At 39.3% G+C, this 24,783-nt stretch overlaps 2 long non-coding RNA genes across 2 annotated transcripts in view; one reads left to right on the top strand and one right to left on the bottom strand.

Annotated features, from left to right (window-relative positions):
* Positions 1–24,783, top strand: part of LOC310723396 — a 388,685-nt gene that overhangs the window by 285,893 nt on the left and 78,009 nt on the right. The window lies entirely within an intron of this gene.
* Positions 5,490–24,783, bottom strand: part of LOC310723398 — a 52,916-nt gene continuing 33,622 nt past the window's right edge. Inside the window, exon 2 of the long non-coding RNA XR_014532673.1 lies at positions 5,490–5,642. This is a non-coding gene — a long non-coding RNA (uncharacterized lncRNA). The remainder of the gene's footprint in view (positions 5,643–24,783) is intronic.

Below are 24,783 nucleotides of genomic sequence, written 5' to 3'. Positions count from 1 at the left end.
ATATATATATATATATATATATATATATATATATATATATATATATGATTTATATAGGATTTGAGACCTAGTTATTAGTATTTTTCAAAAAATGCAGTTTCCATATTTTGTACAGTACACTTTTTTCTTGGAAAAATGTTTAAATACCTGTAGTTTCATTAAATAAACTAATCAATAATACTTCATTATTTGTTTTGTTTGAAGGCAACGATATACATTTTAGAATAATTGAACTTAACCTAATATATTAAAACTAAATTAAGAATGTTAAGTTGATTTAACTAAACAACATAAGTTACCTACATAAAGTTAATGTAAAGTTTACTGAAATACATACTGTTACTTAAATGCAGCCTAACTGAGTTACATGGAACCTGTACACATAAAAAAGTTAAGTAAGGCCAACATATCATTTTTTTGATTGTGGACATGATGACCGAAAACATGTTTACGATAGCAGTACAGGTCCATGCAGACTAATAAAATGCTTTTTAAATGAAAAAACATTTATTGCAGAGGTTATGGATTGTGACATCTCGAAGTGAATCAGGTTGATCTCTGCGTCACCACCAGACATGATTGGAAATGATGAGTCGGATGGATGTCATTTGTGTCGGTTCCAGTCTATTTTTTGTATACTTTTAACATTCAAATAATTTTATTCATTTAGATTTGAATAAGACATGAGTACATACATGACTTTATTTGATTATATGCTTATTTTTGCTAGTAGAAATAATTTATAATGAAAACCCTATTTGAGGATTTTAACAATTTAAATCGAATCATAGTTGTAGTAAAGAAATCATAGCTAATGTAATGCGAGTGTCAGTGGATGTAAGTGCTTAAAGAGGAACAGTTCATTTATATAAATATCCAAAAGTAGACAAAGCTAGAACATAATCCAAATACATTAATTAAAAGCAAGATCAAAAACTAGAAGAACATGGAAGATAAAACAAATGGCTTGGTACAGAAAAAAGTGAAGCAGTACTTCACAGTTAAAAAGAGAAAAAGAAAGGGGTATATATATATATATATATATACTGTATATGTACATCAGAATCAGAGGAGCATTTTTGCCAAATATGTTTGCAATAAAAAAAAAAAATCTGTTTTAGTGAAAGAAACTTCCAGTTGCACGTATTTAATAAAATATATCTAAAATTTTATTAAAAAGTGGAATTGCACATTTTTATTTTAAAAATAATAATTACATTAAATTTACATAAAATTTACAATATATGAATTACATGAATAATACAGTGAAGTGGAGACACCTGTAAATAAACAGATGCATAAACACAGAGCCTAATAATAAGACAGGGATGGAGACATTACAAGAACAAAAACCAAACATATACACATGGCTATTAAAAACAGAGAATGGACTGTGGAAGTATGCTGGCTCTGCAAGCAGGATGCGAGTGGGGAAATTTCTGACCATTTTATTTCCATATTTTCAGCTGAATTTTTGGTGGTTATTGTTATTTTGTTCACTTGTACAGTGGTGGATAAGCAAAGCCATCTGCTGCACACCTGGTCCTATAAAACAGCCTTATTTTCCAGAGTTACACGACCAAGAAAAGCAATTATCCATACTAACGAGTCTCATGAGGTGGCGGCTCAAATCGATAAGAATTCACTTCCATGTTTAATGTAGTGCAGGTTCTCTGTTCTTGCATGCCTGGACCTAGCCTTGTGTTTGAGCACATTTTAAACAGCAGCCATACATCACAGATTTATAACAATGCTGATTTTGTTTTGTTAGTTTTGTAGTGTATGGTCCCCTGGTGGTCTAGTGGTTAAGATGCAGCGCTCTCACCGCTGCGGCCCGGGTTCGATCCCCGGTCAGGGAACCATCCCCTGCCACTCTCAGTGCTGGTCCCAAGCCTGGATAAATTGGGGGGGGGTTGCGTTAGGAAGGGCATCCAGCGTAAAAACATGTGCCAAATCTAACATGCGGATGATCCGCTGTGGCGACCCCTAACGGGAGAAGCCGAAAGAAAGTTAGTTAGTTTTGTGGTGTATATTTAAAGTCTATAACTATTAATCAGCATTGAGCATTAACACATGCAGGTTTTCCTACAACCAGTATATTTGTATTATTTTTTAAATTATACATGAAACTTTTTATATCATAGTGCTGCTGAATTCTTGATTCTGATTAGTCAAACATTTTAATTTTCTACATATTCAATTACAATTTACATCTCAGGTCTTTTAATGCACCCATTGAAGGTGTTTCTGTAGAAACAGCTTTTTCACACAGATTTGAATAGTGAGCGCTCAATAGAAATATGACAAATGATTTAAAAATTGCAGTATTTTAACAAATCGCAGACATGGTGAAGGATTCCATGAGTAGATTTGAGTTGAACATGTATGTAAGTAATATTCTGTGCTAGAGCTTTGTAGCAGTCTGTCAGAAGAAAAGACATAAGCTTTTATATTACCTTTAAAAAAAGAACACAAGAACTGGCTGGTGGGAGAAGTTTATAGCTGTTCTAAGAAGAAATAACCTGTTCAACAGATGTTCCAAAACATAAAAACTCTAACTAACTGACTGACTGACTAATGAATTAGTCGGAAACACTTTTATGTCTTTTATGTTTTTTTTTTTTTTCATGTTCCTTTTGTTTCTATGCAACAGACTATTTAATGTAACGGTATGAAGATTTGCTTTGACCAAACGAACATATAAATGTCCAGATGTTCCACTTTATATTCATTGATTAACATCTTTACACACTTTTATCATCTGGACAGTTAATTTCTCTAAACTTTCAGCTGAATTACTTTGCTGTGCCTCTTGTAAAAATTGTCGTTCTTCATTAGTTGGATATTTCTTTCTTGTAAACCAAATTCATCCCAGAGCAGTTTAATAGGATTTCGATGTGGTGACTGGGCAGGTTGTTTAATTCAAAACAATTCAATAAATTTTTATTTGAATAGCACTTTTAACAATGAACATTGTCTCAAAGCAGTTTTACACAGATAATGTGCTGATAAAAATTAATATGTTTTAATAAGTGTAAGTTTGTAACTGAAGAAGAAGAAGCTGGTGGCGACCGTGGCAAGGAAAAACTCCCCGAGATGGCATAAGAAGAGGAACCAGGCTCAAGAGGGAACCCATCCTCATCTGGGTTGCACTGAATGTCCATTTAACAAGGATAGATGATGCAGTGATGGTGATCAGATGCAAGCTGTAGTCCTGAGTCAGTGTAGCAGACTGTTGACATTAACTACAGTACAGTCCAAGTCCATCCTAAAAGCTCCCGTTTTTAGTGGAATTTCATGGATCCCCAGACCGTTGATGTGAAAACATCCCCAGCTGCACAGAGTGGCCTTCAATAGAATAAAACACCATCCAGAGGCAGGCTGGAAAAAAGCGGGCAGATTCGAGGAGTGAAGAGGGGCAGGAACAGTGGTCACTAGTACCTCAGGAGCATGTTTAACTTGACTGAAAGTGTTAGAGAGAGAGAGAGAGAGAGGAATATAGATTTTTAAGTATCCTTATTGTCCCTGGTGGTCTAGTGGTTAGGATAGGGCGCTATCTCCGCTGCGGCCCGGGTTCGATCCCCGGCCAGGGAACCAACCCCAGCCACTCTTTGTGCCGGACCCAAGCCCAGATAAATGGGGAGGGTTGCGTTAGTAAGGGCATTCAGCATAAAACATGTGTCAAATCAAATATGCAGATGATCCGCTGTGGCGCCCCCTAATGGGAGAAGCTGAAAGAAAGTTAATTGTTAATAAAAAAACAATCTTAGATAACATGTTCTAAGATGGATATCACTCCAGACAACTGCTTGATCTGTAAATAACACTTAAAGAGCTTGGACGTACGCTTCGGCTTTTTGTATTGTTGTATAGTGAAGTCGGTTCCAATTATCCCAAGTCCATAGTGTCTCTTGAATCTCATTTGGACTCTCATGGTTTTGAAGTGTGGAATGGTGGCCAGGTTGGTTCAGGAATCCTTTCATTTTCTGGAATAAGTCTTCAACCTTCCCTGCTACAACACAACTCAAAAATATTAAGCTTCCACTTCCATGTTTGACTGTGGGGGTGAGACAATCTGACAATCTTCTTTCCTGTTCTCCATCTTATAGTTTGTTTGTTAGCGCCTGTACTCATATGTTCATTATCATTTTGAAAACAACAACAACAACAAAAACAATAATAACACTAATAATAATAATAATAATAATAATAATACATTAGGATGAAATGCATTATAATGAAGGATCTGACAAAAAATCTGTCTGTTTATGAGGTTAATCCACCATACAAGTCTTTGTGTAAGTTGTTACTATAGCAATGGCAATCATGTTAACCTCTTAGTTGTTTTTCAGTGCTTGTGTAGGCTGTATTTAAGCCGTTATGTTTTTCTAATTGATTTTATTAGAAATAAGAGTTGTTTATCTGTTGAAGGTTGAAAATCTATGCAGGATGCCTTGGTAAACAATTGTAATGAATTCTATTCAAATATCAATTACACTTATCATAATCATCGCTGCTTGCCATCTCGTATTTTTATTGTGTTTGAAACTTAATTGCGATCGGTGAAAAGCAATACGATTAAATCATATCTCAGCTTTTGTTTCTTGGTAAATGAACTATTACAGGTGAGTTCGTTTATTGCTCCGTCTGTCTCCGTTCCTCGCTATTAGAGCGAACGAAAGCTGTCAGTGTTGGTTTACACGTTCGTGTATTGTCTCTCCTTCACCCTATCTCAGCATTTAAAATGTCATTTGTTTCAGTATTGCACAAGGTTAGAGCGCATGGAGAGACAAAAGCATCACATTACACCCTGATCATTGAGCTTGGAACAATAGCCCGAACTCATTTCAACAAGATCGTCAATAGCAGGAGTCAGAGGTGGCAGCGTGCCTAGTTCAGAGATTGAGCTTCACCGGATAAGCAATATCTGATATTTTATTACTGAGGAATATAATCATTCAAGCTACACTGTTTATTATAAACTAATATTGAATTTTCTGACTATAATTACTCGATATGACCGGGTCAGTAATAAGCCTTTTTGGTGCTTCCTGAAAACTGTGTTGGAAATAAACAATTTCAATAGAAAAAATTATATATATATATATATATATATATATATATATATATATATATATATATATATATATATACAGTGGGTACGGAAAGTATTCAGACCCCCTTAAATTTTTCACTCTTTTTTATTTTGCAGCCATTTGCTAAAATCATTTAAGTTCATTTATTTTCCTCATGAATGTACACATAGCACCCTATATTGACAGAAAAACACAGAATTGTTGACATTGTTGCAGATTTATTGAAAAAGAAAAACTGAAATATCACATGGTCCTAAGTATTCAGACTATTTGCTCAGTATTTAGTAGAAGCCCCCTTTTGATCTAATACAGCCAGGAGTCTTTTTGGGAAAGATGCAACAAGTCTTTCACACCTGGATTCAGGGATCCTCTGCCATTCCTCCTTGCAGATCCTCTCCAGTTCTTTCAGGTTGGATGGTAAACGTTGGTGGACAGCCATTTTTAGGTCTCTCCAGAGATGCTCAATTGGGTTTAAGTCAGGGCTCTGGCTGGGCCATTCAAGAACAGTCACGGAGTTGTTGTGAAGCCACTCCTTCGTTATTTTAGCTGTGTGCTTAGGGTCATTGTCTTGTTGGAAGGTAAACCTTCGGCCCAGTCTGAGGTCCAGAGCACTCTGGAGAAGGTTTTCGTCCAGGATATCCCTGTACTTGGCCGCATTCATCTTTCCCTTGATTGCAACCAGTCGTCCTATCTGCAGCTGAAAAACACCCCCACAGCATGATGCTGCCACCACCATGCTTCACTGTTGAGACTGTATTGGACAGGTGATGAGCAGTGACTGGTTTTCTCCACACATACCGCTTAGAATTAAGGCCAAAAAGTTCTATCTTGGTCTCATCAGACCAGAGAATCTTATTTCTCACCATCTTGGAGAACTCCATGCGGCTTTTCATGTGTCCTACACTGAGGAGAGGCTTCCGTCGGGCCACTCTGCCATAAAGCCCCGACTGGTGGAGGGCTGCAGTGATGGTTGACTTTCTACAACTTTCTCCCATCTCCTGACTGCATCTCTGGAGCTCAGCCACAGTGATCTTTGGTTTCTTCTTTACCTCTCTCACCAAGGCTCTTCTCCCCCGATAGCTCAGTTTGGCCGGACGGCCAGCTCTAGGAATGGTTCTGGTCGTCCCAAACGTCTTCCATTTGAGGATTATGGAGGCCACTGTGCTCTTAGGAACCTTAAGTGCAGCAGAAATCTTTTTGGAACCTTGGCCAGATCTGTGCCTTGCCACAATTCTGTCTCTGAGCTCTTCAGGCAGTTCCTTTGACCTTAATGATTCTCATTTGCTCTGACATGCATTGTGATCTGGAAGGTCTTATATAAACAGGTGTGTGGCTTTCCTAATCAAGTCCAATCAGTATAATCAAAAATTTCTGTATATATATATATATATATATATATATATATATATATATATATATATACAGTGAGGAAAATAAGTATTTAAACACCCTGCTATTTTGCAAGTTTTCCCACTTAGAAATCATGGAGGGGTCTGAAATTGTCATCGTAGGTGCATGTCCACTGTGAGAGACAGAATCTAAAAAAAAAATCCAGAAATCACAATGTATGATTTTGTAACTATTTATTTTTATGATACAGCTGCTAATAAGTATTTGAACACCTGAGAAAGTCAATGTTAATATTTGGTACAGTAGCCTTTGTTTGCAATTACAGAGGTCAAACGTTTCCTGTAGTTTTTCACCAGGTTTGCACACACTGCAGGAGGGATTTTGGCCCACTCCTCCACACAGATCTTCTCTAGATCAGTCAGGTTTCTGGCCTGTCGCTGAGAAACACAGAGTTTGAGCTCCCTCCAAAGATTCTCTATTGGGTTTAGGTCTGGAGACTGGCTAGGCCACGCCAGAACCTTAATATGCTTCTTACAGAGCCACTCCTTGGTTATCCTGGCTGTGTGCTTTGGGTCATTGTCATGTTGGAAGACCCAGCCTCGACCCATCCTCAATGCTCTAACTGAGGGAAGGAGGTTGTTGCCCAAAATCTCGCAATTCATGGCCCCGGTCATCTTCTCCTTAATACAGTGCAGTCGCCCTGTCCCATGTGCAAAACAACACCCCCAAAGCATTATGCTACCAGCCCTATGCTTCACAGTAGGGATGGTGTTCTTGGGATGGTACTCATCATTCTTCTTCCTCCAAACACGTTTAGTGAAATTATGACCCAAAAGTTCTATTTTGGTCTCATCTGACCACATGACTTTCTCCCATGACTTCTCTGGATCATCCAAATGGTCATTGGCAAACTTAAGACGTGCCTGGACATGTGCTGGTTTAAGCAGTGGAACCTTCCGTGCCATGCATGATTTCAAACCATGACGTCTTAGTGTATTACCAACAGTAACCTTGAAACGGTGGTCCCAGCTCTTTTCAGGTCATTAACCAGCTCCTCCCGTGTAGTACTGGGCTGATTTCTCACCTTCCTTAGGATCATTGAGACCCCACGAGGTGAGATCTTGCATGGAGCCCCAGTCCGAGGGAGATTGACAGTCATGTTTAGCTTCTTTCATTTTCTAATGATTGCTCCAACAGTGGACCTTTTTTCACCAAGATGCTTGGCAATTTCCCCGTAGCCCTTTCCAGCCTTGTGGAGGTGTACAATTTTGTCTCTAGTGTCTTTGGACAGCTCTTTGGTCTTGGCCATGTTAGTAGTTGGATTCTTACTGATTGTATGGGGTGGACAGGTGTCTTTATGTAGCTAACAACCTCAAACAGGTGCATCTAATTTAGGATAATAAATGTAGTGGAGGTGGACATTTTAAAGGCAGACTAACAGGTCTTTGAGGGTCAGAATTCTAGCTGATAGACAGGTGTTCAAAATACTTATTTGCAGCTGTATCATACAAGTAAATAGTAAAAAAATCCTATAATGTGATTTCTGGATTTTTTTTTTTTAGATTATGTCTCTCACAGTGGACATGCACCAACGATGACCATTTCAGACCCCTCCATGATTTCTAAGTGGGAGAACTTGCAAAATAGCAGGGTGTTCAAATACTTATTTTCCTCACTGTATATATAAAATTTGAACCCAAAATATGTTCCAGCCTGACAATGCTCTGGGCAGAGTTTGGGCTCTAATAATTGTACCACATCATATTAATATAAAACTTTCTTTCGGCTTCTCCCATTAGGGGGCGCCACAGTGGATCCTCCGCACGTTTGATTTGGCACATGTTTTACGCTGGATGCCCTTCCTAACGCAACCCTCCCCAATTTATCCGGGCTTGGGACCGGCACTGAGAGTGGCTGGGGCTGGTTCCCTGACCGGGGATCGAAGTCGCGCTGCATCTTAACCACTAGACCACCAGGGGACCTATACCACATCATATTAATATATTAATACAAAACGAATTTCAAATGTTGTTACCTAATGAATGTGTTCAGGCTGAACAAGCACCATGTAGAACACCACCAGAGAGAAGATGATGATTAGGTGATTAGGAACATCTCTGTTCTCAGTCTTATTTACATCACTGACTCCCTCTGTCTCATTCACGTTAACACCATACTTCTTGTTGCCTGCTGCCTTGTTTGTTCTCTGCTTGTGTTCTATATGGTGGTTGTTCAGCCTGGACACATTCATTAGGTAGCATCACTTGAAATTTGTTTTGCATTAATATATTAATATAAAGCCCTATCATAAAAAGAAAGAGGTTGATTGGCTAAAAACGGCACGCAAGAAGAAGAAAAAATATTGATCATGTTGCCAAATAGATAAAAATGTAATATAATAAAAAACTACCTGCATGTCTTCCCTCACCACATCCATGAATAAATAAATAAATAAATAAATAAATAAATAAATAAATAAATAAATGAATAAATAAATCATATAGCTAAAAAAAAAAAAAATTCAGCATAACATTTTTGTTTCTGGAATTTTTCATGCCAATATGAACCAAAGGCGTAATGTGCATCCATATCACTCATCTGAAATCCATTACATTTCCAATTATAAAAACAAAAATGACAATAAGAATTTTTCATGCCACAGCTTCTCTAAAGATAAAAAGTGCAATAGATTTTGCACACATAACCCCATAATCAGAATTACACAGGTAGGTTGTTCGCAATATATATGGAGATTAGGAGCTGGGTGGCATTTATATATATATATATATATATAAAAACTAAAGCACTAAAGTCTGCCTAAGATTGATTGATATTTATTTCTTTATCTGTCCATAATCTTATGATCATTTCCTACTGTTTATCAGTAGATTGAAATCTGTTCTTGATCCTAAACCACTGTGAGATCTTCACACCGTGACCTTGCTTGTGCTTCTCTGTTTGAGGTGATGATCCGTTCGGAGTTGATGCTAATTGGTAAATCAGAGCAGGATCCCTGGCCTGCTGCAGGGGTGATAATTTGAACCGGGAGTTTCCAAGGTACCGCAGTGTTTTAAGGTTGAAGGAAAGAATGGGACAGCGGGAAAAATTATATGATTGTGTGAGAAAGTAGACCTGTGCTAAAAAACCAAATGAAATAAACTAATGTACACTAATGGAGCCACAGGTGGGCTCTGGGGTGGGTGAAGGGATGTTGCCCGGCCACTTAAGTCCCTGTGTCCCCTTAATTCTTGAAATAATAATACACTAAATCATTTCTGAAGCAATTTTGTAAATGAATTTGAATACTGAATAATGAACACATAATGTAGTCCTAGGACTAATGTAGTCCTCAGTCAAAAACATACACGGCCATTAGAGCCAGCAAAGCCTTCTCAGAATTATTGGATTCCATTAATAAATTTTTGTCCATGAAAATGTATTAAATTATTCCCAATAGTATATTCTCTTCATTTCATAGCTTTTCTCTCAATTATGCTGCTTTCTGTAGTGTATGTTTATGTTTTTCCATCAAATCAGATTTCAGCAATTTTTTGCCAGGGTCAAAAGAATCAAAGCTGTGGGTGTCTGCATCGTAAAGTACATGTTGCCTGTTTAACCAATCAACTTGCAAGCTGGCAACATCCAGAAAGTGTACAATAATGTTGACAACAAAAGTTTAACTTTTTGGAATGTGTGTGTCCCATTATGTCTAGCGTAAAAGTAACACTGCATTTCAGAAAAAGAACATCATACCAACAGTAAAATATGGTGGTGGTAGTGTGATGGTCTGGGGCTGTTTTGCTGCTTCAGGACCTGGAAGACTTGCTGTGATAAATAGAACCATGAATTCTGCTGTTTACCAAAAAATCCTGAAGGAGAATGTCCGCCATCTGTTCGTGACCTTAAGCTAAAGCGAACTTGGGTTCTGCAGCAGGACAATAATCCAAAACACACCTGCTAATCCACCTCTAAATGGCTGAAGAAAAAACAAAATGAAGACTTTGGAGTGGCCTAGTCAAAGTCCTGACCTGAATCCTATTGCGATGCTGTGGTATGACCTTAAAAAGGTCATTAAGCTCGAAATCCCTCCAATGTGGCTGAATTACAACAATTCTGCATAGATGAGTGGACCAAAATTCTTCCACTGCGCTGGAACAGACTCAGTGCAAGTTGCAAACGCTTGATTGCAGTTGTTGCTGCTAAGGGTGGCCCAACCAGTTATTAGGTTTAGGGGGCAAACACTTTTTCAATATCGATGCCTCTGCTAGAGATGAATGCAGGCAGTGCAGCTGTGGCTAAAGTGAAAGGAGACGTGTTGAATTGGGTTTATTGTTTTTCTTTCTTTAGTAATGAGATTCTCACGGATACCTGTCTATAATGCAGCTCTCTGTTGTACTGCGTTTCTCTATAATATTGATGGTTTCTATAGTCGTAGTGTCATATGATGATATTAAGAGGTGGACTGACCTGGGTAGGACACCACTGAAGGTCTAGGTGTGAAATTTCATTGTCACTATTGAAATATAGAAATGAGTGAAAGCTTTAATGCAGTAGAAAGTAGAAAGAAAACTGACTTTGCCTGAAAACGTTAATTTTACAATTAAATAAGCTTTAATGATGGATTGAAGGAAATGCATTGACGTGCACAAGCTTTTTTTCTATGCTCTGGAACATGCTCAGGGGTATTCAGTATTCAGGGATTTGGACATTAAAAATTTAGTTTTGCTCTTCTAATGATGAATGCTCCCATGATGACATGATTGTTTTATAGTGTGTACCACGTATGTTCTTTGATATTATTACTACATTACCCCTTCACTAAAGCACAGGCTCAAGGCCCAGTCAATCTGTATAAAACAAGGGATGCATTTGGATATGGTATAATTAAATTTTCCTATCACAACCCAAATCTTTCCTGCATGACTATGTCCCTTGTGCACAAAGTTATTTGTTTTTAAGATATGCATCATATGGATCAGAGCATATCTCCTGCTATGGAGCTCCAACCCTGTTGAACACCTTCCGTATGAATGTGAATGCTGAATGCACCTCAAGCCTCCTCTCCTCACCTACAAAATCTACGAACTCCTTCTCAGAATAGTGAAGGTTATTATAACTATTACACAGCAAACTTTGTTGAATTTATTTTTGTTGAACCAGTTAACAGATCAAATATTCACATACATAATCCCTGCAAAGGTCAGTTTTAAAGTAACCAACAGTTTAATGTTGAACAGTTTGTGAATGACTCATAATTGTATACTAATTTAGTTATTTGGTGTTTGGTAACAAAGGGCTGATTTACATCAGCAACACCGACACAATGTCAAACAAGTCATTCATAAGAAGACGACTGATGGCAATATATAACGTGCTTAAAATTTCTTTATGTACATGATGTGTGTTATTAAATGAGAATGTGCATACACGTGTTTTTGGAGGTTTTTTACACAACAGTGTTGCCGCGATTTGATTGATTGGTCATGCGGATCGAGGTAACCTGTAATGCGGATAAGGAGGTAAAAGCCGAAGTAAACGCCAACAAAGTTTATTGAGAATACTCAGGAGATAATCCACCAATACTTGTAGCGAAGCAGTAATATCCAGTGGTGCACTCCGGGTGCGTGGTCCACGAAGTTCTGTAAAAGCAGAGACAGTTTGTTTAGAGAATTCACGGATCCGCGCTATGAAAAGCGCAGCGCTAGGCAGCAACGGATAAACGTGTTGCAGACAGCATGAACATGGAAAACAGTTGGATCGGGGTAATCCGGGGTGCCGTTGAGAGAATGCGGAGTCCGAGAAGAAGTGTACGTAGCAGGATACGTATACGCGATTACACAGGCCGACATGAACCAACACATACCATCATGCACAAACAATAACGGACCGCGAGTGTGTGGAGGTGAGGGGCTTAAATAGGAGATGGGATGAGTGAGTGAATGAGAGTCAGGTGTGTGTGATGAGCATGACCGTGACAAGCTCCGTGCGGGCGGGGCACGGACGGGAGAAGAAGCAGGGTGCTTCGGAGAATGCTGCAGTCGATTTTAAAACGAATAATTTTTTTTTTTAAAGCCAGGTCATTTACTTATTTATGTATTACGTTACTGATAAAATGGCAATGTGTGTGTGTAATTGGCTGACTACATTTAAAGATTACGATGGAAAGGCGAAATGGTGAAAAGCAGATTAATCCCTTTTATCGCTGCCGTTATAGCAGCTATAAACAGCTACAATAACATTATGTTTCCTGTCAAAATCTTTTGTTTACACTGACACGTGCATTCATTCGTGTCTCGTCTTCAGTGCCATGGTGGCATGTAATTTAGTAGACGGCGGATGCGAGTGCAGCTTTTTAAGGCAAATAAAACAACCAAGACTGTCAAACTGTAAAACACGGAATACACGACAAAGCTAGCATGTGAAGAGCTGAGAGAAGATGAAAATGCAGATAATGTACTTTTTGCACTTTTTCAGATAATTTTACAAGCAAAAAAACTAACAGAAATCATAACCTAATAGTCAAGTAAGAGGTGGAATCAAAAAGTACTTTATTTATCTATGTTTTCACACTATCACCTTCAAAATAGTCCATTGCACAGCAATACAGTGCTCCCAGCGTTCCTGGCACTTCTGGAATGTGTCCTGGAAGTCTTCTTTCTGAAGCGTGTCAAGCATCTTCTGTGATTCCCTCTGGATTTCTGCAATGGTTTTAAAAATGGCGAATTCATCTTTGAGAAGAGGGCGAAGACCGCAGGAGCCAAATCTGGCACGAAAGATGGGTGCGAAAGTGAGATCATGTGGATTGTTCTCTGACAAACAAGTTACCGAATAGTTTCAACATTTTCGGAGGTTGAGCTCGGTGAATTCCTTCCTGATCTCTTGTCCACAGATGTTTTTCCGCTCTTGATGTACACGTGCATCTTAAGACAACTCATCGCAGAATTACCCTATGTCAAACATAACTTGCGTTGAATGTCACTGTGGCAGATTTGGCCAGTTTTTCCTGCTTGCGCTTTGTTGTAGGCTTTTATCATCACTCCAACCATATACAGTACAGTCCAGTTCGCAGTAAAACAAAACAGACAAAATAAATTAGCAAAAAATGTATAATAAAAATAAAGAACCTCAGAAAACTAAACAGGATACAACATAAAGTATATACATTGGTCCCTCGGAACACACAGGTGTTACGTTCTAAGGCTAAGACTAGGGCAAGTCCTGGAAATCCAAAAATTTTGGAAGCACCCTCGCAAACCCTATGGTAACTTAGTGAATTCATCTAGCCATTCATCATCTTTCTTTCGGCTTCTCCCATTATGTCAGGGATTCACCCTGCCACGCCCCCCTCTGTAGCTGTCAGGGATTCACCCTGCCACGCCCCCGTCTGTAGCTGTCAGAGATCCACCCTGCCACGCCCCCCTCGATAGCAGTCACGCTGCTTCCCAAGATTACCGACAGCTGTGGCTCATGAAAGATCAGACTACATAAACTCACGTTCTTGAGTCACAGGCTGTCGGTCGTTATATTGTCAAGCTGGACAATCGCGTGGCTGCTCGACCGCTGGCTGTATATGCGAATTCCACTTCCGACTTGGATTACTCATTGCCGAAGGCTTTATGGATTATGCTTGGGACATTCGAACTCATAGCGGACAACGCGTATCGAGCGGATGTCTTTGTTTGTTGTTTTCAACGGCTTATGAGTGTTTTTGTGTTGTACGGTTGTTGAAATAAAAGGACAATGATCGGACTATATCGGCTTCCGCGTCTGCAGCCTGACACATTAGGGGGCGCCACAGCGGATCATCCGCATGTTTGATTTGGCACATGTTTTTACGCTGGATGCCCTTCCTAATGCAACCCTCCCCATTTATCCGGGCTTGGGACCGGCACTAAGAGTGGCTGGGGTTGGGAATTCATCTAGACATTGTCACTTTAATACAATAATGTGTTTTACATTTTTTAATGAAATTTTTAGTGAAACCAGTTTAAAATATTATTCCCAACATTCCTGAACCTTCCGTCCTGCTGCAGATTCCTGCAAATTTTAAGATAATCTGCAACTTGCTGTTAATTAGATTCCAAATGAGAACCCGCGAATTATCGGGGGTTGACTGTATGTGCATCGTTTAATGGAAAAAGGACATAAGACAGAGGAACAGTAGACAAAGGAACAGTGCAGCACCACAGATGATTTGTTTTACCATATTATAATAATGTGTACAATTATTAATTACAAAACAATAAAATTTATAATTTGTTTTATAAGCTAATTATGTGTAAATTGTTATCGATTTTGTTTTTTTGAAAGCTGTTTGAAAATGGGTCATAAACCAACATACAGTTGTACAAATTCTTGTCTAAAAGCATCCCGCTAGAAACGCTCATATTCATCCTCTTATTATAATCCTCTTATTCAAAACCCTGATAAACCATTGTTGCTTGGTTCGCCACATCTTATCTTTTAACGGAGCTCTGGGAAAGCTTCAGACAGCGGGAGGTTTATCTCAGCTGGGCTATCAGGTGGCCACATGATGGTTGATGAAAATAAAGCCAGCCGTTGGCAAAACACACTCTTGGTAAACAATGTTTTATTACATCCTGTGAGGTGACAAAACAAAAGCAACAGTTTGGGGTTGTGTGATTTTTGTTATGTTCAAATAGGAAAGAAGGTGATTTCAGCCCAGTATGGCTTGAGGAAACAGAGCCACAGTCTTGCTGATGTGAACCCAACTGCAGCCCGAGGCAGAAAATCGGCTTCATCAGCAGGCAGCAGGAAATCAAAGTAGCTTTCCCTCCACCCCTCCAAGTAAACGAGTCTCTGAAAAAATAGCCCCATCAGCAAGATGAGTCATGGAACAGCACGATAGTCTGGAGTACAGTGAAGTTGAGAAGAAAAGAATGAAGAAGGGGTTTAAGGTCGTATTGGACCTGTCAGGTCTAATTGGGCGTCACACTTTTTCAGACACTGGCGGCAGCCTTTAAGTGGCAAAGACTTATCAATTCGGCTTAACTTTTAGTCTGTAACTCTTATAAAAGACCAATCAGAAACTAAAAGTGTCACTTAAATAGAGCTCTATGTCTAGTTATCCATATTTACAGTTTATACTGTATATTTATACACTATATGGATGAAGACCTGTGGACACCTGGCCATATGATTGCTATCAGAATTCTCACCATAACACTCTATTCAACATTTAACCTACATTTACTTTTATAAGCTTCAGTCTTCTGGCAAGATGTTTCACTAAATGTATGTGGAGATTTGTGGCGATTCATTCAGCCACAAGGGTGTTAGGAAAGTCAGGTACTGATAAGTGAGATGAGGTAGGTGAGGTAAGATGACTGCATCGCAGTTAGTGATCTACTTTATCCCATATGTGTTCAGTAGGGTTTAGAGCTCTATAGCAGGAGATCTTCCTCTCCGTATTCATAGAGCAGGAAACATACTGAAACAGGTTTGGGTCTCCTAGTTATATTACATTTATATAATTTGGCAGACACCCTTTACCAGAGTGACTTACAATAAAGCAATTTACAGTTAAGGGCCTTGCTCAATGGCCCAGAGGTGGCAGCTTGGTGGTGCTGGGATTTGAACTCACAACCTTCTGATCTGAAGTCCAAAATCTTAAATACAAACTGAGCTACCCTTTTTTCTGTACAATTTTGTGCCTCTATTTTTTTGAGGTCACAGTTAAAAGTAATTATCTTGGATTAAACAGGCAGGTGCCCTAGTACTTTTGTTCATGTAGTGTACAGGTGCATTTCAATATATGGAATATCGTGGAAAAGGTAATTTATTTCATTAATTCAACTCAAATTGTGAAACGCATGTATTATATGAATTCAATGCACACAGACTGAAGTACTTTAAATCTTTGTTTTTTTAATTGATTTTGGCTCACATTTAACAAAAATCCACCAATTCAATATTCTCACAAATTAGAATATGGTGACATGCCAATCAAAATGGTCTCTCAGTTTGGTTCACTAGCCTACACAATCATAGGGAAGACTGCTGATCTGACCGTTGTCCAGAAGACAATCAATGACACCGTTCACAAGGAAGGTAAACCACAAACATTCATTGCCAAAGAAGCTGCTGTTCATAGAGTGCTGCATCTAAGCATGTTAACAGAAAGTTGAGTGACAAGAAAAAGATGCACCACCAATCGAGAGAACCGAAGCCTTGGGAGCCTTGTCAAGCAAAATCAATTTAGGAATTTGGGTGAACTTCACAAGGAATGGACTGAGGCTGGGGTCAAGGCATCAAGAGCCACCACACACAGATGTGTCAAGGAATCTGGCTGCAGTTGTCGTATTCCTCTTGTTAAGTCACTCCTGAACCACATACAACATGATAGGCGTCTTACCTGGGCTAAAGAGAAAAGGAACTGGACTTGCCCAGTGGTCCAAAGTCCTCTTTTCAGATGGGAGCAAGTTTTGTATTTTATTTGGAAACCACGGTTCTAGAGTTTAAAGAAAGGGTGGAGAAGCTCATAGTCCAAGTTACTTGAAGTCTAGTGTTAAATTATCAGTCTGTGATGATTTCTGTGATGATGTCATCTGCTGGTGTTGGTCCACTGTGTTTTTTGAAAACCAACGTCACTGCACTCATTTACCAAGAAATTTAAGAGCACTTCACGCTTCCTTTTGCTGACTAGCTTTTTGCCAAAAGTACCAAAAGTTGGTTAAATGGCCATGGTGTTGGTGTGCTTGACTGCCCAGCAAACTCACCAGACCTGAACCCCATAGAGAATCTATGAGGTATTGTCAAGAGGAAATGGGAAACAAAAGACCAAAAAATGTAGATGAGCTGAATAGAATAGAAGAGAATAGAAGAGCCTTTATTTGTCACATATACATTACAGCACAGTGAAATTTAAAGGCCACTGTCGAAGAAACCTGGGCTTTTATACCACCTCAGCAGTGACAAAAATACAACCCAAGAAATTCAGTACTTAATCCAAACTGGCAAACAGAAGCACACAAGGCAGGCAGAATCAGAACCAAGTCTGAGATTCAGAGTCCAATAATCCAAAACTAGGGAAAATAAAGCAACACATGCAAATAGGCAATAGGGCTCTCAGGAAGATGGATTTAACAGAAAAGACTATGTGGCAGGGAGCATGTGTGAATGGTATCCTTAGATAGTGAGTGGAGTACAAAATGGCCACCGACCTGGACGTTCTAAACCATGATGGCCGCCCAACAGGAAGAGTGAGCATAAAGATGGCTGCCAACCCAGAAGTCGGGAAGATCCTGAAATTTTACTTGGGATGAGGTCTAGACTTTGGATTCTTTGGAAGAGATTTGACTTCCAGTGCCTCCTGAGAATTATAAAGTTTGATCTCCAAAAACCAATAACTGCAAAATGTTGGGTCACGGTGACTCTATTGGTTTAATTACATTTCTGATGACAAAGTAAAAGCATCATTCACTCATCAGTGAGCACCTTGTTAAGTTTCAATCAAGCACTAATAAAAGTTATAAAAAACCCAAATTACTCTGTCATTTTTCTTCCACTTTTCCTGGCAAAAGACAATTTGGCAACAGGGACAGATTTCCAGTTCCACCTGGTAGATCTCATAGGAAATATCGCTGTTGTCAACTAATGTTGTTTCACTTGGCTGACTTGTTCCATATCTGCTTGTTACAACTGGAACGTCATGTATGTATGTATGTATGTATGTATGTATGTATGTATGTATGTATGTATGTATGTATGTATGTATTTATTTACTTTTAGGACATACCAATTTGTTGTCCTGTCTATACTCAGTGCTTCTAAAATGTGTTGCACCACAGTCATTTTCTTCCTATATATACAAGGTACACTATATATAAGACTTACACTAAAAACATGCGTGACTTAAACAGTTATCACAAGTAAAACCAAGAGCTCAAACCAAAAATAGATGCTATTCAGAGCTGTTAAGATCATTGTCAAAATGCTGCACCATGGGACATCTCAGTAATGGCCTTATTTTGTTTGATAATGCAATACTGAGTGGTTTTCCTCACATGCACCGATAACTGTAGTGTACTTTAGCTGAAGTTGTATCACTAAAAAGAACAGGCTCACAAATCCCAGCATTTTTGTGATTTTGGGAAGGTGGTAGTTCAGTGTTTATTGATTGGAAGGTTGAGGGTTTAATCCCTTGCATCGCTAGGCTGCCACCAGCTGCCATTATTGGGGCCCCGAGCAAGGCCCTTAAACTTCTGTGTTCCAGGGGTGCTGTATCATAAAAACATAATTGCCATATGCGAAGAAAGAATTTCAATGTGCTGTAGAAAAAAGGTACGTTTACATTTATGGCTTGTATCCACAGTGACTTGAAATTATCTCTGATATACGGTACTGAGAACTGAGAATTTGAGGGTTAAGGACCTTGCAGTGGCAGATTGGTGGTGCTGGGATTAGAACTCATGACCTTCCAACATCTTAAGCAATGAGCTACCACCTTTCCAAAGTACATGCAACTAGCATAAAAGCATCTTTCTTATTTTCTTTTCACTTTTTGAAGTTTGTTTTTGTAATTTACTACTATAATTAGTGCTGTTTCAGTACTAAGCCGAGGCCTCAAATCTGAATGACATTTTTTCAGTACATCATTCTGTACGAACGTACAGAACTCTGTATGAGTATATATATATATATATATATATATATATATATATATATATATATATATATATATATATATATATATATATATATATATGCTGGTAATAGTTTGTTCAGGTCAGAGACCTAGCATATACAGGACAAACAAACATTACACAGAGCATTAAAGTCTGTCCTATAAACATGGTCCAGATTTTGCAAGTGTAAGGATGTGAAAATTAAAAGTGTTGCTAATGAGCTGCAAATTATCTTCAATGTTTTGCTGATGGTTGCAAGGTTTTTACACTAAATATTATATCTAGAAAGTAAGGTTTCTAAATATAGGGAGTCTATATCTACACCCATCTCTGCAGTCGTCCCTGAGATTTATCAGTGTGCTGCCATTGCGATTTATATTTACTTCATCTCAAAAATCTCCATCCATCAGCCCTGAGGCCAAAAGTCTAAACCTGCTGTTCTTCAGACAGTATTAAAAATATTCACTCATTCCAAGCATTCAATAAACCTTTTACATAATTTAAACCAAGGGCAGTGTCACAAATCCCCCCCCCCCCCTTAGGGCATTTAGTTAAAAGTGGCAGCTTTTTTTTTTCTGTTTTGCAACAATTGGATTTTAATCATGTCTCTACTGCAGTTCTACCAATAGTTTACAATTAAGGTCTTTCTGAGAGCCACTTTGGGACTGTCACTAGGTTCCGTAGGTAACCCAAGTTCCCTGAGGGAACAAGAGCTGCATCAAAAACGCGCTGGGAATGCCTCAAGTTGTTCACGCTCTGAATCACATATAAAATCTGGCTAATAGGCAGTCGTGACGTCATTGGCGTGCGCTGTCGTGCAAACCAGGAAGCTAAAAAATGGGAGCGCGATGGGAGCGACATTAGCTTTCAAAAAAGGAAAAGGTACATGCTGCCGAGATGCAGGGAGTATGGTTCATTGATGCAGCTTGGGAGGGATCTCCTTTTACAGAGAGGGGGTGAACCCGTTTAGAGTTATGGGAGCTGTGGCTGGTACAAAAGTGCTTTCAGTCTCTAGCAATGAATGGATCTACACTGATATGCAAGATTACAAATTTAATATAAATTTAACTTTTGAATTCTACAAAGTGTAGCGTCTGGCACAGGTCATTTAGACTTCATGTCCCAGGCATTCCTTTTAACCTATGACATCTACATCTCAATCAAAAGGTGAAACATTTATTGGGGGTGGTATAGCCGTAAACTGTCACACTCCCCCTCTGAAGACACTAAATAGGACCAAATCCTGAACTCTTGTTTAGTTCACCAGGACCCATTAAACAATAAAGTCATAAAACTCATGAAACAATCCAAACTCGAAACTTGATCCAGCATGGCTGCTTGTGACAAACACACACAACCGGCTCCAGAACGTTTGGATTTTACCACAAGACAGATAACCCCCGTTGCAGATATTCTGTTTGACCCTCACACACACTCACAAACACACACACACACACACACACACAATCACACAGTCACACACACAGTCTCACACACACACACACACACACACACACACACACACACACACACACACACACACACACACACACACACACACACACCACCCCGAAAGCCAGATAACCCCCCTGGTCTCTCTAGTTGAATTCACAGCGACCCTCAGACCATAAAACAATTCACTCTCGGAAATCGGCCCCAGTACGTCTGTTTGTGACACACACACACATATGCAGACACACACACACACCAAAAGGGAGCATTCTTTTATTCATTAAATAATAAATAGAATGTCCCACTTCACATGATACAAACATACATCTTGTTTGTATCTTCTACTATAAATAAAGCAAGTGTTTAACTCTACATCAATAATATTTAAACTCTGTGTTAAATGTTGTCTCTTCTCTTCTTAAGGCTTGATTGACTTAGAAGTATCTGTTCTTTACTTTCCTGACAAGGGTGCATTTTATTTATCAGAATACAACATTGTATTAACATCAGTTAATTACTGATCTCTGTAAGTTAATGTACCTCTGCCTTATACTGTCATTCCTTTTCATGTTTAGTATCCAAATGACCACAAAATTATCTGTTTCTTTATTTTTCAAACAACGGTGCATTTTATTTGATCATGAAATGTACCATACCGTCCTAATTCACTTTGAATAAAACTTTATAATCCTCCAAAAGCAAGTATAGCCCGGAAACCATGCCCACAGATGCATGAACAAAGGACGTTTTTCCCTCCAAAATTTCAGGCCATAGCATTGGCCATTCCCCCAAGGATGGGTGGGGCTCAGGACCTTTAAAACATCTTGAACCCAACTAATCATTGTCCAGTCAGAGTTCAGTCAAGGAAGCAACTCGCTCACTCGGCTCGACCGGAAAGGCTCGGACCCGGGGGCCCGATGGCCCGGAGAGTCGGACGCTTCGAACCTCTCAGCAGCGACTCTTCAGGACGAGATCTCAAATCTCTTTTGAGATCTTCCAGCAAGCTTTATCTTCAAAACACCAACTGCTCTGATCTTCAGGAGAAGCTGGGAGAACATCTGACTCCATCCTAACCGACTCGTCCAAGATTCTTTTGTCTACCGCACCTGGACTCTTGTGCAACAAGTCAATGCAAGTAACCGGTTTACCAACTAATTTAGATGCGTGTTAAGTTTGAACCCCTTAATATTAAGGCGAATTTAAATTTCCGTGACAATTTCTCAGTTAGGATGTGATTAATTTGAAGTAAGCTGCCTTTCCTTTCTTTATCTCCTTCTTCCTTTCCTTTCTCTTCCTCCTTTCCTAATTTCAACTTTCTTTTCTTTTATTTTATTTTTCTTTATTTCTTTTTGTTTGTTTGTTTGTTTGTGTAGTTAGTTTTATGTTGTGTTTGTCTCATTCATTAAACGCCGTATTTTTCATAAGTGATTGTCTCTGAGTACGTTCCATAAATGCGAAGTTCCTGCAACATCAGGTCTAAACTACATGCTCTATTTAATTTAATTTAATTTACGGTATAAAGTAAAAGGGGGTTACGTCTTTCTTGGCCAGGGAGATATCTCTTTTATAGAATTAATATCAAATTATACTGTCTGTTTGCCGGACGAACAGACAAATAAGTGTAATGTTAATTCCATTACCGTCAATTCAACTTAATTTAAATATTTAGGAGTAACTATAAACCGTTATAATTACTTATACATATTCCCTTTTCTTTGCAAGCTAAATTTGCTACATATAATGGTGGAGAATGCGGGCAGACTGTACTTCCAACTATATACTCAATTTATCTGTATTATAAGTTTGTCCCTCTTATCCCCCAGTCGCTACAAAGCAAACACTAGGTGCTAATTTAAGTGTTTCAGGATGAAGTAAGTCTTTAATCATTTCTTGAAGATAGCCAGGGACTCCACTGTATGGACATCTAGGAGAAGTTAATTCTACCACCTCGGTGCCAGAACAGAGAAGAGCCTTGAAGTATACTTACCTCTCATTCTGAAAGAAGGTTGTACCAGTCGAGCAGTGCTGGAGGATCTCAGACAGTGTGGTGCAGTGCGAGATGTGAGGAGGTTTCTGAGGTAAGATGGTGCTGGCCTTGTAGGCAATAGACAATTGTGCCCGCAACATGGTTGAGTCCCACATTACTCCCAAGAAGGTGGGTCTAGTCTTAACCCCAATTCCTTAATGTGGGCGAGAACCTGAAGCCGTAGCGGGGCTAAAGCTGCATTCATGCACTTAGTGAAGGTGCAGGGTGAGAGTGCTAGGCCAAATGGGAGGACCGATATTGGTAAGCTTCGCTCCCAAAAGCAAACCTCAGGAAGCTCCTGTGAGTAGGAAGGATGGCTATGTGGAAATATGCGTCCCTAAGATCTATCGTGACAAACCAGTCCTTGGTCCTTGAGAGTGAGCATCCTTACCCTCACAAGTGAGTGGTTCAAGAAGCACAGCTCTAGGATCGGCCAAATTCTGCCATTCTTCTTCAGAACAATGAAGTACTGGCTGTAGTAGACTGACTCTCTGACCAAAGGAGGAACTACTTGGATGGCCCCTTTCCTTAGGAGGGTGCGCACTTACTGTTCCAGGACCAGAGCCTGCTTGTGTCCCACCATGGCACTACCTCCAGAAGCTCTTCAAACAGAACAGGCTGTGAGGAGTCCATGGGCTCACTAGCATCCGACAATTCTCCCTCCTCGGAGGAAGAAATACGGAGCTACGCGTTACAGGCAATTGCTTTCCCAGGGGAACGGGAGCTCGGCCCAGCACTCATCCATCTTCATGCCTTCTGCTAGGTCGGCCTGCGAGCCCCACGACCTTCATCGGCGCTTCTTCTTGGCGAGCGGGGACCTGACCCGCGAGGGAGAGCGCTCTCCGAAATGTATCCCTCCTCGGAGAAAGAAATACGGAGCACCTGGGAGAAGGAAGGCTGCATAGATTCACACACAAAGTGTTTACCTGAACAGAATAAGCTAATGTCACTCCCATTTTGTAGCTTCCTGGTTTGCGCGACATTGCCCGCTATTAACGTCGTGACTGCCTATTTGCCAGATTTTTTATATATGATTCAGAGCGTAAACAACATGAGGCATTGCCAAAAGGCTTTCGACGCAGCTCAAATTCCTGAAAGGGAACTTATGTTATATGAAAAGGAAAAGGTGCTTTTTAACTCATCACATTACAGACAAATTAAATGATTTATTTACATATCCGAGCATTGTTAGAAGGCTGGGGTCCAGGCATAATACAACACTGGTGGCGCACAGAAGGTTAAGGGCCTTGTTCAAGGGTCCAAGAGTGGTAGCTTGATGATACTAGGGCTTGAAACTTTAACCTTGCAATCAGTAACCCAGAACCTTAATGACTGAGTTACCATTTGTGAGTATTGGTACATACATTTACATTTATTATTTTTTATAAAAATTTCATTGAAATGAATAATAATAATAATACACACTTAGCTTACAATGTTTACAGAAGATTGAGCATCTTGACATTTTTTTTGACCAAGCCATTATGAAATTAAACAACAACAAAAAAAGAATCCACCTGCTTTTTGTCCTTCCCGCAACAGTATTTACTGAGACGATCTACATTCATCTCTCCTTCTGTGCTCCTCCTCTTGAAGCTTTTCCTCTCAATCTTTCACAAGGTGACTGTAGGTCATGTAATAAAATGCTTCAGTTTCCTTTAAAGGCGCTGGAGAAACTCCCACCGGTGCTCCTCACATCTCAGGGTGATCCTGTGCTGCGATATTCTGAAGGAAAATTATCTTTTATTTGGAGCTGTTATCGTTTCCTAGTCAGCATTGAGCCATCTTTGTAATTTACTGGCTGTCTTTTTTTTTTTGTAATCACAGCAGTGGAACATATCTATATATTTTTTTATAGCTCAGTTCTTCTTCTGTCTCTGCAGCAGTCTGAGATGTGATGTCCTGTAAGACACCAGGTCTAAAGCTGCATCTTTAAAGCTTCAACATAGAACGCTCATCTGCTTCATCTTTCGGACATACATTAAAGTAAGTATAAACAATTTTTACTGTAGTAAAAACAGTCAAATAAAATGTATTTGTTTCAACAGATTACTCATGTCTAAGGTTAGAGTTAGCATGTCACTGTACATGGCAAGAGTCCTGTAAAACAATAAAGCATGAACAAGAACGATGTTCATTTGTGATCCATGTCAAGAAGTTCCTATGTGTAAACTGAATTAATATAAGTGCTGGATGCCTTTGATGCGTTTGG

Source organism: Silurus aristotelis (genome assembly GCF_946808225.1).
Source record: "Silurus aristotelis genome assembly, chromosome: 3".
Taxonomy (NCBI): Eukaryota; Metazoa; Chordata; class Actinopteri; order Siluriformes; family Siluridae; genus Silurus; species Silurus aristotelis.
The sequence above is the reverse complement of the archived record's forward strand: the minus strand, read 5'-3'. Positions and strand labels throughout refer to the sequence as shown.